The 20,922-nt window shown below is 38.2% G+C and overlaps 1 protein-coding gene and 1 pseudogene across 6 annotated transcripts in view; one reads left to right on the plus strand and one right to left on the minus strand.

Moving 5' to 3' along the window:
- The window catches only part of KCNQ5 (potassium voltage-gated channel subfamily Q member 5), a gene marked incomplete at both ends in the record, with an annotated part of 479,225 nt that overhangs the window by 134,956 nt on the left and 323,347 nt on the right, over window positions 1–20,922 (minus strand). The gene's annotated exons all lie outside the window — the stretch shown is intronic.
- Window positions 2,681–3,660, plus strand: LOC311167503 (small ribosomal subunit protein uS2-like; annotated as a pseudogene). The gene has a single exon. The product of its transcript is annotated as a small ribosomal subunit protein uS2-like (transcript).

Genomic DNA, 20,922 nt, shown 5'->3' on the forward strand with positions numbered 1-20,922 from the left:
TTTTTTTTTATTATTAATTAACAGCACTGTTCATTAAAACATAGTGACCTTTATTTAATCTACAGGCTGTCTGCTGGGACCATTACTTTTTTCTGGTTTTATGCCATCAAATAGCATTTTTGTGAAGATGAAATGCTGACATTATAAACCCATGACATTTGCATCAATTCTGGAAGAGCTGTGGCTAATTAGACATACAAAATTGGAACTATTGCCTTTATTCATAATATCAACATAATCAATTTCCAGCTATTTTTATTCCCTTTTTTTGTGTGTTTAGACTTAAAGTAACATAGGGCTGGCAGGCCAGCATGCCTCCTCACATAATCCCTGCAGGAAAAGGATTTGTGACGTAAACTGAGTCGTAAATAGCAAAGAAAAGCATTAGTGTGAAGGCTTGCAGTTATAATTCTCTGAAATTTGGAAAGTTCTACCAGTATAATACATATTAAGGAAATGAAATTAAGATCTAGAGATGGCTCTACACTTAAATCAGAATGTGGAAACAAATATACAAAAATAAATAATGTGTGTTTTCAAAGAGCAGACAAAGATCATAACTGCAGGCTTATGAACCATTACCTAGAGACTATCACAGGGTATCATCAATGTAGCCAGCTTTCACCTTTTCCCTTACTTTTTAGGAAGTTACGTTAACTATTAGTATTAGAATAAAATTTAAGGGGATGAAATTTTTTTTTTAACCAAAGAACTGATTTGATCTGCAGTAAAGAAAGACACATCAAAACTTTCAGAATCCTGCCTGCATGGGGGTGATGTTGAGAGTATGACAGAACCTTACTCAATGGCTTAGTAGATATCGTGTCAGGGGCTGTGCAAGGAAAGGAGGCATAGAATTGGGAATGGCTCAAGATGGGGGAAATCAGAACAGGGTGTGAAGGGGAATTAATGCTCCCTGCCTTGGGAAACAGTGATTGAGATGGTTTTGAAAGCTAGTGTCATTGGCCTGGTCTCACTGGCTGGAAGACTTAATAAGATATTGAGCAATAAATTAATTTTAGGAGCACCAGGAAAATCCAGTGCCTTTGGTTGGTTGACTCCTGAAATTTCTCTAAAAAAAATAAAACCCCTTATTTTTATGAGTTTTCCACAGCATGTTAAACTGTAAATCTTCTGAAAAGTAATTCATTTTAACAATGCTTATATGATAATGTTCATTTATCCCAGAGGATTTTTAGAAGGACATAGGATGGGAGTACTTTGAAAATATTCCATTTCAAATGACTGATTTATGCTTTGTCACCATGGAAAAATCAGGGGCAGTTTTTCATCAGGTGTTGGGGAAACAGGTTGAGAGCATATGGTCAAGGGCAGGAAGTCGGTGATCCCTTGTTGGGGAGAAAAGGTCTAAGTAAAATATAGCTCAGGTCTTTCTCTCCAGTGCCTCAATAGTGTCTATTCATGGGGCAGAACTGTAGAGGTGTTCTTTGCTGGAGTGTTCAATTTAGCAATTCACACTGTAGGGCTTTCCTCACATTTTCCTCTTCCTTTGGTTGGAAACAGAAAGCAGGCTCACTGAGAGTTTTTTGGTTGTCTACCACCCCTCTCCCCACCCCAAACTGAACTACATCTTAATTGGTCTGAGGTTTATATATGGAGGTGTGTGTATGCAGCCACATGTGTATATAGCAGGGATTAGAACTAAACCTCTGAATCATAAACTCCAAGCTGGAAGATTTGAAAACAGTTTGCTGCCCTTTGAATATCACAAAGGAACCAGTTCTACTTGGAATAAAAGCTGAAAGCCCTGGATCAGGAACAAATAAGAACACCAACAGTCTATAAGAGGAATAAGCCAAACCAAGTTTTCATTTGATTCAATTCATAACTTGTCAATTTCTCATTATCCTGTAGGCTTTCTTTTTTATTTTTTTTATTTTTTTGTAGTTTCTTTTATAAAAAAATTATTTATTTATATATATTTTTACATCATTGTTCATTTTTATTTTTTTATTTATATATATTTTACATCATTGTTCCTTTTTATTTTTTTTAAATTTTATTTTTATATTCCCCATACAATTGCAACCCCCTTATTTGGACCCCAATCCCTCCTTTCCCTGTCCCCCCCCATAGTGTTTCTCTGGACTAGGCTTTCTTTTTTAAAGAACTGCATAATCTTGCTCCTAAACAATGATGTCCTGGCCTTGATCAAAGAGATTGCTCTTATCCTTTTGATTTTTGAATGAAGAATACTTCATTTTTAGGTGTTCTGCTTTTCAAGAATTCATTTTATAAAATATTAGAAGGCCCTCACTAGTTTGTTGAAGTTTTCTTTGGTTCAAACTTCAAGTTCAGAAAAAATTAGCTGCTTTATCAAGCCATTAAGATCAAAATTCTGCAAAAGAGTAAGTTAGCAGTAGAAAAAAAGAAATAAGTTAATTGGCTTATAGTATTTTTCTCACCTCCCTATTTAACATTATTGACACTAATTGCTATTGGAGAGTGAATGGTTTCTCACCACAGATGTTTTGGTGTCAGTGTGTGCTTATTTTGATTAAACTAAGTTGTAGGACAATAACAATAATTACTTAACTTCACTCCTATGATTTTTAGCAGTCAACAATTTTGTTTTCATTTGGGGTCCTCTGATGCTATCTCGTATATTAAACTATTTTTCCAGAATGATAGGAATTATCACTATTGAACAGGGAAGGTTTTTAAGACAGGTTGGGGAGCCCTTTCCGCGCTACCCAGAGAAGGGTCCATATGGCATTGTTCCGCGTTCTGGTCGTAACTTAAAAGGGGAAACTTTCACAATGTCTGGAGCCCTTGATGTCCTGCAAATGAAGGAGGAGGATGTACTCAAATTCTTTGCAGCAGGAACCCACTTAGATGGCACCAACCTTGACTTCCAGATGGAACAGTACATCTACAAAAGTGACGGCATCTATATCAAAAATTTGAAGAGAACCTGGGAGAAGCTCCTGCTGGCAACCTGTGTCATTGTTGCCATTGAAAATCCTGCTGATGTCAGTGTCATATCATCCAGGAATACCGGCCAGCGAGCTGTGCTGAAGTTTGCTGCTGCCACTGGAGCCACTCCTATTGCTGGCCGCTTCACTTCTGGAGCCTTCACTAACCAGATCCAGGCACCTTTCCCGGAGCCAAGACTTTTGGTGGTTGCCAATTCCAGGGCTGACCACCAGCCTCACAGAGGCGTCCTACATTGACCTGCCTACCATTGCTCTGTGTATCACAGACTCGCCTTTGTGCTATGTGGACATTGCCATCCCCTGCAACAATAAGGGAGCTCACTCAGTGGGTCTCATGTGGGGGATGCTGGCCCGGGAAGTTTTGCACATGCATGGCACCATCTCCCGTGAACACCCTTGGGAGGTCATGCCTGATCTCTACTTCTACAGGGATCCTGAAGAGATTGAAACGGAAGAGCAGGCCGCTGCTGAAAAGGCTGTGGCCAGGGAGGAATTTCAGGGTGAATGGACAGCTCCAGCTCCTGAGTTTACTGGTACTCAGCCTATGGTGGCAGATTGGTCTGAAGGCATGCAGGTGCCCTCTGTGCCTATCCAGCAGTTCCCTACTGAAGACTGGAGCACCCAGCCTGCCACTGAAGACTGGTCTGCAGCTCCCACTGCTCAAGTCACTAACTGGGTGGGAACTACCACTGAGTGGTCTTAGGCTGTTCTTCCAGAGACTTGAACAGAAAGTGGAAGTAAGGATAACGGAAAACAGTTTGTAAAATAAACAAACAAACAAACAAATAAATAAAAAGACATGCTGGGGAAAGAAAAAGAATGCATAGGGCATTATTTTATTTGAGTATATATCAGGCAGAATCCTCAATATTTTGGATTTTGAAAGGAATGGAACTTCAGGGTGGGAACAAAATGGCTATTGAAGGCTGAGAAGAAGCAGCTGGTGTTATTATTTATTCAATAATGAAAAAGGCATAGGCTGTATTGCTCTAGCAGCAGAATTCTGAGGACCTCAACTGTTGAGCTGTCCTATAGGGATGATGCTCTACTTGTTGGTAGACTGAAAACAGTGAGGAGAACCTGTAAAAATATAGAAATGTTTGGGGCCATGGCTCTTGGAGGCTATGATCAGGGTAGTGGTGGGGTTTAGCTAAATCAGATACTATCTTGCTTTCTTACCTATGCCAACAGGAGAAATCCTTATGTTTTCTTGGGTCATCAGATCTACCTTCCTTGTAGACCATCTAGTAGAACAACTTCATTTTCATTTGAAACAATCTTGAATTTCTCCTTGCCTATCTACGATATTTCTCCCTTATATGCATCAATGTGCATTTTATTATCTAGGATTGTACATTTTTCCCATTTCTGCAGCATGTGTTATTGCTGGTAGTGTACTATGTGGCAACAAGAGTACTATCCTCTAGAGAATGATGGAAGAAAAAAACATATACCTCTCTACATGTTCTTCTCAAGTATATATGGAACATTCTTTAGGATAGATCGCATATTATGTCACAAAACGAATGTCAATAAATACATGAAGAGTGAAATAATATCAAGTATCTTTTCTGATCACATGGTATAAAACTATAAAGGAACCATAAAAAGAAATCATAAAAAGGAACCATAAAAAGAAAGCTGGAAAAACCTTACGCATGTGGAAACTAAACAGCATACAACTGAATAACTATTGGATCAATGAAAAACTCAAATCAAAATTAAATACCTGAAACAAATGAAAATGAAGAAACAAGCTATCAGAACCTATGGGTTGCAACAAAAGTAGTGATAAGAGGAAGGTTTTTAGCAATACAGGACTACATAAAGATACAAGAAAAATATCTCAAATAAACACTGTAAACGTATGCTGAAAGGAACTAGAAAAGGAGGAAAAATGAAAGCAAAAATTAATAGCAGAAAGGAAATAAATAAAATGAGAGAATAAATAAATGAAATAGAAATCAAAAAGAAAATACAAAAGATCAATGAAACCAAACTGGTTCTTTGAAATGATAACTGAAATGACAAACCTTTAGCAAGGCTCCCTAAGCAAAGAGAGAGAAAAATTTTAGAATCAGGAATGAAAGAGAAGTAACAAAAGGTACCACTGAAACACAAAGGATCATAAGAGACTACTATGAACATCTATGTACTATTGAATTTATTAAAATTCAATAACCTATGAGAAATGGACAAATTCTTAGAATTGCACTACTTTCCAAGACTAAGTGAGGAAGAAATAAAAATCTGAAAAGACCAATCAAAAGCCAGAAATTTGAAACAGTTATCAAAAGTTTCTCAAGAAATAAAAACCCAGGATCAGATGGTTTCAGTAGTAATTTCTACCAAACCTTCAAAGCAAACTAATACCTAGCCTCAATTTTTTTTTTTAAATTGAGGATGAGGGAATGCTTCCAAACATATTTTTAGAGAATAAATTACTCTGATACCAAAAGCAGACAAGGACATCACCCACACAAAAGAAAACTACAGACCAATATCCCTGATGAGTATATATGCAAAAACATATACCAGATGATTTAACTCATATTTGGGCTATAAAGGAAACAAAGCAGAGACCCAGACCAAACCAAAACAAACCATTGGATTGTGACAGCAGAACTCAGACTTCTTGAAGGGAAGGGTGTATGTGGAACCAAAAGGTGAACAGGTCCAATGGACTCTGGTTCAGAGTTATTATTACTTTGGGGTGGTGGGTGTGGTGTGGTAACATGGGTTTGAAGAGGTATGAACCACCTCTCTTAAAACATAAAACAGAGTTTTGTATAATAATCCCCCAATGATTTCAATGATTTCCCCCCCCCCTCTCTCTCTCTCTCTCTCTCTCTCTCTCTCTCTCTCTCTCTCTCTCTCTCTCCCCCCACTGCACATGCATTTGTACATTCATTATATGTTCACTTGCACAAAAGGTTTCACAACTGATGTTGGGACTCAGTCAACTAGGTTCATGCAGAAGAAAACTAGAGCCAAAATTCTAAGAATGAAAATCTACAGAGGACCATGTTAACAGAACAGACCACCACTAATAGAAGGTGCATATCAATTCTCAGTACAATCTAAGATAAACATACAATGTTAACTGTCCCCAAAGTATGCAAATTAGTGGCATGATAATATCCCATTAACAACACTTTTTCAAATGAAGGAAAATTTGAGGTTTTCTTTCCTTTTGAATATTCAGATCACAAATAAAAACCAAATATATTCAAGATTATTTATTTAAATAGTTTCAATTTTATTAACCATGTGAATATTCACACTGTATACTTTATGAAGTCTGTCATAAGTCTAGGCTATTTTTGTCTCTAATTGTTTCTAGTTTCCCATCAAAATCATTTGAGACTAGTCATGCTATAAATCATGCACACTCTTAAATTGAGTAAGATGAAGATGTCTGTTCATGGATGATCTTGAACTAACTTAATGAGCTCCTCTTTCTGTTATTCATTAGAATCATTAAACAACATATTAAGAACGAATATGTCTTCTATACTTATTGGCTTAAAAAAATGGACTAGGGTCAAAATAAGGGGGGTGGGAATTGTATGGGGAATATAACCAAGATGAAAGTGCATACATTGTGCAAAAATGAAAAATATGTAAAAATATATAAAATAAAATAAATAAAAAATGGAGATAAGGATAAAAACAAGAAAGTTACTTGAGAAATGCTGAAGGGTTATAGCATACTAGTTCTTAGAATCCCTAAGCGTAAGAGACATAGCACTTGGCAAATATTTATAGACTTGATTTAATGGTGAATTATTCTGATGACTGAATCCAAGGAATAATTGGGGATGTCCATTCTCTCTACTACAGCCCATTTCTCTGTTGTGTTATTCACCAAGCCATGTTCTGATTCCCATTTGCTTTTTCTTAAGTTTCCATGTGAAAGAAAAAAAAACCTTTTCTAGATGTGGCTAGCCTTTATCTCAGACAAAAATGGTTCTTATTGTATATAAACACTCCTATTTGTCCATAATAGTATTTGGAATATTAATGCTGCCAAACACTTCTGCTCACATCATTAACATATCTTAATTAATGTACCACGGCCTGCTTGTCCCATATTATGCAAACCTGCCAAGTAACCTCTGATGGGTAATGGCTTCCATCCACAGGATGAATTGTCACCACTTGGGCTGATTTGGAAAATCACTTAGTGTAGGAAGGAACTGATCTGTCATAGTAACTGGAAACCCTGCTGGGCTCTCCTGCTCTTTTATTTGGTTGTAGACTCATTCCTACCTGGCAACATGACACTTGATTTGGAGACCAAATGGCAGTAGTATAATGATGTATAAAAGGATTGATTCACAACTTTAATTAATAAAGCATCCTATACACAACTTAGTTACTGACACCATGAAAATACAAATCCATACAATGGCTTTACAGGACACGAGCAAAAAGGCTGTGAGCAAAAAGAGCTGTCATTCAGAATAAGGCTCAGCCCCAGAAAGAATGTATTGGGGAAAGCATATTCCTTAACCATTTTCCAAGCAGCATGGAATGCCTGAGTAGATGTAAAGTGATATAACCGTGTCAAGTTGACCTTTTGTAGAATCTAGACAAAAGAAGTTCTGGAGCAAGGTGTGCTGAAGTTGATTTACTGAGTGTGGGAGGGAGGGGGCTGGTGTGGTTGGGCTCGAGGGAAAAACAAGGAATCCACAGAGGTGAATTCTCCTGTTGAAGCAAGGAGAGCCCTGGGAAATTTCCTTGGCTAAAAGGGAATCATCTTTCTTCTCTGTTTTATCTGCATCCCTTCTTTTCATCCTTGCTTATTTTCCAGACCAGTCCATGAAGCCTCCAGGAAGGATATACTGACAGGTCTACTCAAGGTAGCCTGACTGAGCAGTTGTATCCATCACAACCTCTTGCCATGATCAAAGTTCAAAAGCCTCATTGCAGGTATAGTTGAGGGAAGATGTCTCTTCTGTTCCCCCTCCTTGCAGCCTTGTGTCTTGACAGGCAGGGAACAGAATTCTATTAAAGCAAGGATATTCTGTGCCTCGCTCCCCGCTCCCCCCTCCACCGCCCATAGAGTATCTAAGAACCACTGAGTTTTCAAAGGTTAGCATTATATATCCAAGACAAGTATTTTTATCAGAGTTTTATTGTTCATAATGTTGAACGTTCTCATTTTTACAACTTCCATTATTTTACTCTGTTTGCTTACATAGGAAATGCAGACTCGTTAGAATAATGAAGATAAGAATCTTCTTCAAGAACATAAATACAATTCATCACTTCCATTCAGACTCCATTAATTCATAATTTGTGATAATTTCACTATAGCTTTTTGGGTAATACTGATTTTTGTATCATTTACTAAAAGGATTTATTAGGTAAATTAAGAACAGAAATGAGAGGACAAGGGGGAAGTTTTAATATATCTTAGAGAAAATACTTTTCAAGATCCTTAATAGCACTTATTTGCATTTAAACAATTAATGGAATAATTACCAAGCCATCTCATTAATTAAAGAAAACCCAGCAGGATCTTTATTTGGCAACAGTTTGTTAGCACAGATTTCGTAAGTATCGACTCAACGGAAAACTAGTAAGAAATGTGCCTCTTCCCAAATTCTAATTACACCCTTTCAATCATCTTGAGTTTCCCAAACACTGAGGTAATTGTTCCTAAAAGCTATATCTAGCTGCATAAATTAGTATGCAAATATCTATCAGTCTGACCCACAGGTAGCTTTAGATCTGGTAGAAGCAAGACAAGGTACATCAGAAGGAAAGGAGTACAGCTGATCCAAGAGACTGGAAACCCATTTCCTCAGTCCTGTCTACATTAGTTCCTGGCTCTGAATTTGCATGTTTTCTTCTGTCCCTTTTTGTATTTCTCCTGTGACCTGCCCTAGAACAAGTAGACTAACTTGCCCTTCTCTCCCTGATAGTAGCCCCTGGATACCTAATAAGCTACCAACTTCCCTTCCAGGGCTGCAGAACACCAGCACAGTCACTTGATTAGATCAGTGTTAAACACCGGGATAACTTATTTGATCATAGTAGAAGACTCAGGTCACAGGGCAGAAAATGGAGATTCCTTCATATTTCGTTCATTTATTTAGCAAAAGCAGGGTTCAGGAACAGGGGGTTCCTCTGTCATTTACTAGCTATGTGACTTTTGGCAATTCAACTTAACTTTTCTTACCTAAGTTTTCTTTTATATAAGATAGGGATTAAAAACAACTTTGTAGGGTGATTACCAGGATTTAAATGGCTTAATATTTGTACAGTACTTCAAACAGCATCAGTTATACTTTATAATTATGAAATAAAATAAAAGTAATCATTCAATATTTATTGAGTGCTTACTATAACCAGGTGCTTTTCTAGATACTAGAGCTAGAGAAGTCAACAAAGAGTAAAACATCTCTGTCCTTTCTTGATGCTTCTAGTGAGGGAGGTAGAAAATCACTCTAATACATTTTGGAGAACATTAGAAGACAAATGCTATAAAGATTAACAAAGAAGGGCAGGATGTTGGAGAGCTTCAGCAGGAGAGTCAGGGTATGCCTTCCTGAGAGAATGGAAGTGGTGAGGAGAGTGAGCCCTGCAGAGATTTGATGGAAAAGGGATAGCTGGTGCAAAGACCCTGGGATCTGGAGGAGGTAAGGAGATGAAGTGGCTGAAGGAGACTGTGTAAGAGGAGAGAAATAGCAGGTGAGGACAGATGGGAATGGAGAGCCAGACATTGAAAGGTCTTTTAGGTCATTTTAAGAAGTTTGGCTTTTATACTGAGAAAAATGGGGCTGTGCTTCAAGATGGAGGTTTAGGAAGAACCAGCTTGGCTTCATTGTCTCCTCATCATAGCTACTTTGATCATTCATGGGGTTTGGTAAAGTGGGGAATCTTGCTGAGAAGTACTTGGCACCCACATATGATCCAAGAAGCAGGACACAGAAACTGGGACAGGACCCAAACATATGTCTATTCTAGGCAAGATGAAAGGAATGAAACTCTAAGCTAAGAACAAGGCTTTCCTTTACACGTGCTAAAAGCAGTAACTTCAGAGTCTAAAAATATGATATCATATTCTCATTAGATGATTTCCCAAAATTCTAAGAACCTTCAAGTGGATACTATTCTGTTCATTGCCAAGTGCCAACCCACACCTCGTCACTTCTAGTCTTCACTGTGGCCTTAAACTGACTAGCTTCCAAGAGTGGCTCTGAGGATATGAGATACAGTGTTAGATTTGCTATCATTCACTGGAGGGAAATGAATACTTGAAGTGTTTTTATTTATAGGTTTGTAGGCTATAAAACCCTAAAATGCTAGCTTTATCCTTTCTTTTGTTCCAGTTCTTGCTGGTTATCAAAAGCATTCATTATGTTGCAACAGTTTTGGTGAAACTGCCATCTTATCCTACAAATTTGATAACTGTCTGGCTTAGAAGTCTCTGGGATAATAAAAAGATAATGAGATTCAGATCATCTTTTCCTTCTCTGACAGCTATGACAAAGATGGGTGGAAGAAACTTCAAATTTTCTCTTATTCTCCGACTTTGGGATGACATATAAAGAAGTGCCCACAAAGTGAGAATTTTATTATGGAGGTTAGGGACAAAATAGTAATACTGCCCTCCCCCCCACTCCCATTTTTCTACCAAAAGCTCACGACGTTAAAAGCATATGTTTTATAATTGGTACTATTAAGTGTTGAAATCTTTGAGTGTTGAGGAGGCTGTTTGAGCAATGCTGCGCTGTGTGGAGGAGGGTGGTCGGCGGCAGATGGGCATGAGTGCGCCCAGCATCTCTCTCCTCATGCTGGGATCTGATCTGTACGAGTTGAGTTAAATGTTTTGGTGATTTCTTTTTTCATTTGTTTGTTGGGAAGAGAAGCTACTTGCATATTGTTTTTGTTCATCTTAAATGTGATTCTTACAAAAAGTGGCTTGTCACTATAGTGGTTAGAAATTTGCATCTTATAAGTTAAAAAAATGTTATCCATTGATAGAAACATAAAAATGAATTCTGGCTCTGATTAGGGTCAAATTGTGCTGAGACTTTATTTCATCCCTCTAAGTTTCTGAATATTACTGACTCAAGAGAAGGAGTATAATCCCTCATTTCAGATGGATTTATCTTGGAGAGGTTCCCAAGCAATTCATTCTTCTCCTCTCTGGCTTCTCTATTCTCTCCCGACAATCCCAAACTTTTGTCAGAGGCTTAAGGCTAAGAGTTGACTTCTTATAGTTCATAGCAGCTTAGGCAAGTGGTTCTTAAAGGGGTAGGACATTACCTGTGAGGTGTTAGAAGGCAATTTTGACTGATCCAGTGCCTACTGGAAAGAGAACTGATACATGGGGAAGATGCTAGATTCCTGCAGAGCACTGATCCGCCACAACCTTGGACATTTATGTAGGGGAAAGGCACTAAGCCTGCCAAGGTGTTCCATTTCTTAAAGCATCCCATTGCCTACATCCTGTGGAAAAGGGGGAAGTGGCAGGTGATTGCAATTACCCTAAATCTTCATGACTTTTTTATTCTAGAGTTAGATCTAAGAACTGTTATCAGAGATCCCTTTTAAAAAAATTTGCTTTTTAAAAATCAAGCAATTCCACTGGATCCTCACTGCAATGTTGATCCATAGGTCCTTGGAAGAAAGAATGTTCCGTCTATACTTTTGTTTCCTTTATCCAGGACCACCAATTTCGAATACGCAAACTTTGGATGAGACTTTGGATAGGGACTGCTGTAAGCTAATACTCTAAATACTCTAAATGTTGAAGATGATGTAGAGAATTGACCCAGTGGTAAGTCACATCCTGGGAAGACACCTAATGAAATGCCTCGTCTGAATTTCAATAAAAGAGTGCATGGCATTAAAGCTACTAGGGGCACCAAACAAAGAGAAGAGTTAATACTGATTCTGATTTCAGAGTAGTTGCTTATCATAATGGTGACTGCCATGTCCTTATACAGTGTTCTCCCTGTCCATTTCTCAAGTGACTTCATTTTTCTTACACACCCATAATTTCTAAGTCTAGACATCCACACATTTTGGGCTACTGATAAAAATTTCCAGTATTTCCTGATGGGTCCTAAATGAATCAAATGTAATATATTTAAAACTAGCCTATCTTTCCTCTGAACATGTTGAATATCCTGTATCCTCAGTCTTGGGTAATGCCATCACTCTTTGACCACATTTGAAAGTCAGAAAGTGCGGACATTCTCTCACTTCAAACACCACGCTCTGTTGGATACCCTATTAAATGTCCCCTGGAATAAACGTTTCCTCTCATCCTACCTGATTATGTTTTAGTCATTAGACGACTCTGGGCCATGCAGCAACCTCCGCTCTTCCCTGTCCTCCATTACTCCATCTAGTTATCCTCTGACAAGCAGCCAGAACTATCTTTCCCAAAGTCAAATTTGATCATTGTGTTACTTAAAGACCTCCATTCTATGAAGAAATTCCACTTTTGGGAATATGGCTGAAGGAAATGAAAAGAGAGATCTGGACTCCAATGTTTGTGGGATTACTTGTATATAACCTAAGTGTCCATTGATGGATGCATGGATATCTGTGACAAATGCACAATGGAATATTATTCAGTCATAAAAGGAACTCGTGCTATTTGTGACAACATGGTTGGACCTTAAGGGCATTATGCTAAATGCAGTAAGTCAGGCAGAGAATCTAAAAAAATAAAAATAAACAAACCCAAACCAGAGCTGGGGGAATTGAGAGGGTAACCAAAATATAGAGACTTCTAGTAGAAAGATAAATGAGTATTAGTGATGTACTGTGTAGTAGGGTGACTATTGTTAATGCTGCTCTATGGTATATTTGAAAGTTGTTAGGAGAGAAGATCTCAAGAGTTCTCATCATGAGAAAATGTCATTATGAGACGATGGACAGTAGTTAAACTTATTGTATTAACCATTGCACAGTACATGTAAGTCAAATAATTTTGCTCTATACCTTAAATTGATACAATGTATATAATGTCAACTATATATAAAAAAACCTAGGAAAACAAAAATGACCACCTTTCAATTTCTAGCATTTTCACCAAGTGACATAACTTAGAAGACTAGGTGCCTCTCACTGTGGCCCTAATCTTCCTCTGAGATCCTAAAAATCTAGCCAGGTTGACTCAGACCTCTGTGATTCCAGATCCATCTACAATGTTCTCACCCCTGAAAGCTTTCTCAACTCACAGTGGAGAATGAGTCACTCTCTCTGTTGTAAGCAATTGTTCTTTTCACACATTTCTATTATATCATCATATTTCTGGATCACAAAGTCTCTAATTCTACTTTTGGTTCTTTCATTCACTTTTGGTTCTTTCTCTCAAGGTAAGGAATTAGATCTTTTTTAATTCAGAAAATTATTTAGAATTTTACCCTAGGTTAAAAATGGAGGAAAGTAGAATCATTCAAATGAGACTGGAGAAGAGGCAAGAGCAAAGAGCCTAGAACATAATAGGTACTAAGGAAATGCTTGTTCATTTCAAGGTTTAAAGTAAAATACGTGTGAAAAATGAAGCATAAAGTATTAACTGAGGCCTGAGGAGAGAGTGTTAACTGTTATTAGTTTGATTAGGCTCAGTTGATATAAAATGCTATCATAGGAAGCTATTTGGAGACATTAGTATCTATTTCTTTTGCCTCTAGAGATCATTAGTGAATGACTCAGTCATTACTGAATGACTTTTTAATTAAAATATGTTAGTGTTGAATAACAGGCTAGGTCATTGCAGTAATTCTCTCTTGTTATATGACCCTATTCATTTTTAATGTTGGCTACAGACTCATGTGATACTATAATTCATTAATGTTAATGATCAGCCTGCTTTGATATTATGTAAAATTATTTTCTTTAATAATATAAGTACTTCATTAGCCCAGATTCAGAAAATGAGGATGAGTGAAAACAAAAGAGGTAAAAGTTAGCAAATAATCATTTTATTTTAAGTTTTGAAACTTGTGCTCTACACTTCTTAATTATACTTGCCTTCATAGATCTTCCAAATGAATGAAAAATTGTTTTTGGAATTTAATATTTCTAAAAATTAAAGATTAATTGAAACCAGACTATGTTAATGACTCCATAGAGGCAATGAACTTATATACCAATTATTAAAAATCTTGCTGCTAGTAAAGGAGAACAAAATCTGGAGTTAATCATTCATTTCACAGTTTAGTTCTATCTTGCACTTCTTTTATTCCAGGCATTGGGGCTAAAGTGGTGAGCAAAACAACTTCTGGGTCACATAATATTCTGGTGAAAGAAACCAGTAATGAAAAAGAGTCACAAATAGGCAAGAAAATGTCAGTGACAGAAGCTAGAGGGATAACAAAACAGGCTTACTGCTTGCTTTTTGAGATTGGTCACGCACTTAGTTTTTACACATCTACCGAACATCTCCTATGTGGTTGGTACTGTGATACACAGTAGGAAATACAAAGACTTCTGACACAGCCTCTATTCTTACATAGCTTTCAGTCTAGCAGAAATAAAATTTATTTGGATGCTAACAATCCTACTGGAATGTTATGAAGTTTGTTATAGATGGTCAGCTGCTATAGATCATGCCTTCCAAGTAATCCTGGACCCCAGAACACAGAGGAAGGGGGCATTTCCTGGAGGGCCAGGGAAAACCTCTAGGATGAGAGGAGATAAGCTGAGTCTTAAAAAACAAAACAAAACAGGAATTACCAAGGTGGAGAAGTGAAGTGACAGAATGGTGCTTTTCAAATAGAAGGAATATCATTTATAAGGGGCACAGCTGCATTGTGTATGGAAAATACCAATGGTTTAGTATTGCTGGAAAGTAGAGTGAGACTGTGAGGATGTGTGCATGTGTGAGTGTACATGCACACACAGGTATGCATAGATGCATTCTGTCTGAGTGGGCAACTTGAAATTGCTGCAGAGAGAAGTTTAGACCAGTAGGGAGACCAGCGATATTAGAGAGACCTATGGGTGGCAAGGTAAGGTTTTGGTTTAGGTTAAAAACAGGAAAAGACAGAATAATCCAAATATCATAGGTTTTACATATTGCAATGTCATAATATTTCAAATTAAATAAAGTGGAAAAAGTTTACAATAATTAAACAATTATCTTACATTTCAAATAAAATATTCTCAAATTATTCTAGCAGTAACAGTCTTAAAATTTGTTTCTTCATGCTGCACAGCATAAAGTTTTCTCTCTAGACTATATGAAACTACATGCTAGGCATGATGTAGTTTTAAAATTTAGGCTAATTTAAAAAATTGAACTTTTGATGGAATGACTTTTAAACTTAAAAGATTTCTTTAACATAGCTTGATAAAGGGGAAAGTGAAAAGTTTGAGTGAAGAATAATCCAAACCATTTTCTGCTGATAGGTTTTTATCCTTTTGATTTATTTGACCTACAGGTGACACTTTCTGAACTTGGTGCTGCTGATGAGTTTCACTTCAAAGACCCTATTATTAAACAGAAAGCAACACGTTTCCGAATAGGCAGAATGGAGCAACTCCTAACCATTTAAACGCAGACTTTTCTGCTACGATGCAACAAATGCATTGTTGATGACATGACTAGTTTTAGGCAAGATTGCATACTATAAATGACAGGGCTTATGATAGAGTTAGGTCAAACCACTCAGAAGCATAGAACTTTATACACAGAGCTCTAGCAAAAACAGGCTTACTGTGTTCAGCAAGGCTGATATGTATTATACTCAGCTGCTTTTATTTGGGAAAAATTATCTCTAACTTCCATGCTGCATTGACATCATTACCCTATGTATAATTGTGTATGAGGTAATTTGCATTATGGAAACAGGAGGCAAGAGAAATGATGGCATATGGGAGGATGCCCAAAATTCTCCACCTGATTTAACTAGAAAAATAATTTTAAGGAACCAGCACAGACAGGGATGGGCAACATATGAGTATATCTGAGTACAGCTGGTATGGAATGAGTTCAGTGCCTTTGGCTTACAGCATATCTAGCACATATCTAGCAGGTGCTTAGTGAGATCTGATGAATAAATAAATGAATGAATGAAGCAGTGAGCAGATCAAGGTAAAAACTATATAGTCTGCAGAGGAGACTGAAGGAAGCGCTAATCCTCACAGCATTGTGTCTCTGGGTGCTGGGTGTTTACCATTTCTGACCTCCTGCCTAGGGCTCTCCATAGCTCTTTTCTGCACTCCACAAAAGATTAGCTTCTCAATCTGCTCACACAGTCTACTCGCCTCGTCAGTCTTCCCTGATCTTAGGACTCCAAGTCTGCCATTATCCTCTGCTCTGGACCACAGATCAAAATCAGAATGTGATCCAGGAGGAGCTTACTGGTGAGAAGCAGATGGCTTGGTCAACGGAGGCAGACAACCCTCTACACAATCATTAACTCACAAGTCCTCTAGTTATAACCATGAAGTCAAAGAGGTAGGGGAAGCTTACCATCCCCTTGATGTCTGCATAACACCTCTCCAACTATGTTAGAATTTCCCAATTCTTTAATATTACATTTCATGTTGATTTGTAGTTGGTTTCACCCTATTGAAAAAATAATGCTCATATTTTTAGAATAAATCCTTCAGAGATATTGCTGAATCATATAGAATTCCATTTTTAATTTCTTGATAAATTTCCATATCATTTTCCAAAGAGGCTGCACCAACTTGCATTCCCCTCATTAGTGGATGAGAATTCTTTTTCACCACATCCTCTCCAATTCTAATACAAAAAGACTGATGTAGGCCTATGTAACATAGCAGCACCATTCACAATTTCCAAATCATGGAACCAATCTAAGTTCCCTTCAACAGAAAAACAGGTAAAGAAATCGTGGAATATGGAATACTATGAGAAAATTGAAATAGTGGCTTTGGGGCAAACTGGATGAACCTCAAGGTGATTATGTTAAGTGAAATAAGTCAGAAAGTGAGAAATAGATAATAGGCCATTTCGTTCATCTGTAGAATTTAAATAACTAAAAACAAACAGAGGCAAAATGCTGTGGGAATAAATCTTGGACTTAGCGAGAGAATTTAATGGTTCCCAGAGGGAACAGGAAGGAAGGAGGAGGGAATGGGAGAGGTAGGTGGGGAGGGAGGAGAGGAGGAGAGGGACTCTAGGCATGCATGGTTTGATGAAGGGTGAATGGAACATGTACATATATGAAAAAGCAAATATGTAACCCCAAAATTAAAATTAAAATAAAAAATACCATCTGATATTTTTCTTCTTCCTTCTGGCTTATTTCACTGAGCATAATTTCTTCTAGTTCCATCCGCGTTGCTGTGAATGGCATGAGTTTATCTTTTTTGATTGCTGAGTAATATTCCATTGTGTATATGTACCACATCTTCTTGATCCAGCCATCTATTTTTGGGTATCTGGGTTGTTTCCAGGTTTTACCTATTGTAAACAGTGCTGCTATAAACATAGGGGTACAGGTGTTCTTTTGAATCAATGCTTTTCTGTCTTTTGGGTAGATCCTAGGAGTGGAATTGCCGGATGGTTTCACTTATAGCAGGAATATAGGGGAACCCAATAAGACATCAGTGTAAAAAAATAGTAACAGTATAAAACACAACAAAGCAGAAACAGACAATTATAAATCAGAGATATACTGCAGGGGAGGAGGAGGGAGGGGCATCAAGGGAGGAAGGGAGGAGCACAGGGGACTGAGGTGATGGTGCACGGGTGCATTGGTGAAGGAAACTCTATGGGCACTACACCTGAGGGGATGGGGGGAAGCAAATATTGTCTAAAAATAAACAACGATGTAAAAAAATAAAAAAAAACCCTTCCTGACAAAAATAAAATAAAATAAAATAAATAATGTTCAAGAGGTTCAGGGTAGGGGAGTAAGAGAACGAGTCCTGCCTCCCGTCTGCACTCCAGGATGGTGTGGAGTGTTTGGGCCTGAGAGTGCTTGGGGCTGCGGTTTGCATGCACTTGTTAAGGCAGTTTTGCAGTGCTGCTCCCTGAGGACTTTCCAGGTTTTTCTAGTATGCTGGGATCTTGCAGCACAGAACGTCCCTCAATTAGTCTTCAACCAGCCAAGGCCGGAAAGCCTGCCACAGTCACAGTCTTTTTCCTGTTCTCCATTTTCCAGTAACATTCTGTGAATTCATTGTGATTTATGGCTGTGGTGGAAGCCAGGTCTGCAGCATTTTCATTGAATCCAGTCTTTAATATTGTTTGTCAAGCTGCCATTTCTAGTTTGGAATTTTTCTCCAATCTGCTCTGCAGAGGTATGATGGGTCCTGCCACTGTATTTGTGACCCTGATTCAGGCCTGTGTGGGGCTGGGGATAAACACTCCATAACTTCCAGCTTTTGGCTCGGTACAGTACCAGATTAACATTCTGAATGTAGTTAGTATGACCCATATTAAAATAGTTTTTGATAAACTCATTTGTGATTTTTCATGAGAAAGCGATGACTTGAGATAGATCTGTTCTTTCATGGGCATATATTCTTAAAGTGCAAATTTAAAAAATGACTAATTCCTCTTTCATCTAATTTCATCAGCTATTCTCTATAAACCCATCATTTCAAGCTTTTAATTTTTTTCTTAGACATAGCCAATGGCTGTAGACAATAACATGCTTCATTCTGCTTCCAGGTTAATTCTACATCTTACCATATTTAGGATTCCAATCCCCAGCACAGAGGCTGGAAGATAGGAAGCATTTAAAATATATTTAATTAAAACTGCAGTGAGTTAAAAGATTGAGCCTAGAAAAATTAGAAGAGGGGGCACACAGGATCTGGAAAAATGTGGAAATCTGTGGGAATACATAGAATCAGAGACCAGCTGAGAAATGCACAGCTAGAATGCAGAGGTCAGAGCAAATTGTGTATCTGAAAAAACATAAGCAGTGAGGACACCAAGGACAATTGAGGTGTATAACCAATCTACAAGCTTTCTAGTCATTATCATGAAGTCAAAGAAAGTCCTCTCCCCCAACTCCCCTTTCACATCTGCATGGGAGAGAATCTGTTATATCGAAGAGATCTGAAGAGTATCTGAAATGAGGCAGGAGACAGCAATTTGGAGTTATATAGCATACAAGGGGCAGGGCATCTCAATTCTGAGAACACTCTTTCTCAGACTTTCTGGGAGCATATAGTAATTACGTAGGATTTACAGTTTTGATTTACTCTCTAAACTATCTACATTGCTCCAGAGTATCCCCCTCCCCTCCTTCACACTGCTTCTGTTTTGTTTAGGGATTCATATTTTTGCGTATGAATGACTGTGCTTCTTAAATGCCTTCAATCCTATGATTCCTCTACTCCAGTTCATTCTATAGTCAGACTCTGCAACTTGTTCTAATTTTGTTGCCATATTCATGATGCTAGGAAAATTTCAAAATTAATGCTGTACAATTAAACAATTGGCCAATATTCTTTCATCAAATATTTATTGATAATTTGCCACCAGATACCACTGTATTGAGTGCTGTTGCTGAATCAGCTTTGGGTTCTATTTTCAAGAAATTTACAGTGCAACTAGTGCCTCATTTTTCTCCCCTCTCCCCTTTGATTTACTATTCTTCAGGGGTTCTGGCCTTGCTCTCCCTTGGCTCAGCAGGCATGCTCCTGCCCAGGGTTTTTGTCTTGGAAGTTCCATCTGCCTGGCAAGTTCTTTGTCCTAATCACTGCATGTTTTATTGCTTCACTACATTGAAGTTTCTGCTACAACACTCCTCTTTCCAGTAGACTTCCCTAAACACATTGCGTCCTAGGGCAAATTAGGGATAATTAGGCAGCTTCAGGGGCAGTGCGCTTAGGCAGGGACTTCAGGAGAGTTAAGGAAGGCTCCAGAAATAAGGACAACAAATTCCAAAGGGGACTAATTAAACACTCCAACTAGGGGTAACAGGGCATTCCGAAAAAAGGATGATAAAGAAAACTATGCTAAGATAAGGGCTGGGACACAGAGACTTAGCTCTGGGCACAGAGACATTTAGGCAGTGAGTGAGACCACCGAGAACTAACCAGTCACAAAGAAACTGGTGGAGCTTTAGAATAATTAGAGAAAGAAGGTACATATTCCTAAGGCATGACTCCACTTGGGCTTCCTTGCCCCTCCCTGGCCTGGTTCCACCGGCCTGGGAGTCCCACTTTATTTCTGTCCCCTTTCTCCTTAATAAACTTTTTCTTTCTCTAAACAAATCTGCCTCTTCGCTTGCCTGAGCTTCAGCGAAGTTCCTGCTGCAGCTTCTTGAGACACCATGGTGGTCTAGTGGCTGGGACTCAGCGCTCCCACTGCAGCCTGGGATCCTTTCCTGGCTGGGAGACTAGGCCTGAAAACGTGAAATTATGGTATCAATACTATCTGAATACTCCTTTATTATCTATTCTTTTTCCTGCTTTACTCTTATCTATAGCATTTAATGTATTGATTTGCTAATTTGTTTCCTGTATGTCTTCTCTACAAAAGTATGAGTTCCATGAAGACAATGTTTGTCCTTTATGTTCATTGCTTTATCCTCAGCTCCTAGAATGCCTCATCCATAGTGGGTACTGCATATTGTTAAACAAATTGAAGGAGATACAATATCAAGCAGACAGTGCAGAGCAAAGTCACAGGGAAGAGACACCTTATTCCAGGAAGGAGGTGGGGGGGGGGGTTTGACCCAGGTCTCCAGTGATGTAAATGATTTAAGGATGCAAAGATCATAAGGGAAGGGGGGGTGCGTCATTCTATCACCCACCATATTGAATCTTTTATTTTCAATAGACCCTTTAATGTTTATCACACCACCTTGATTGAATATATTTTTGTGGCACTTCAAAAGGGCACAGAAGATCATCAGTGTGGGCCTGATTGTGTGTGGCAGTGACAGGGTAAAGGTGTTGGTTGGGCAGCTCATCAAGTCTCAAAACAAAATTGCACAGAGGATTTCTGTGGTATAGACAAAACCACTTGGTTAGACAGCAGTACTTGCATCAA

This window comes from Talpa europaea (assembly GCF_964194135.1).
Source record: "Talpa europaea genome assembly, chromosome: 2".
NCBI lineage: Eukaryota > Metazoa > Chordata > Mammalia > Eulipotyphla > Talpidae > Talpa > Talpa europaea.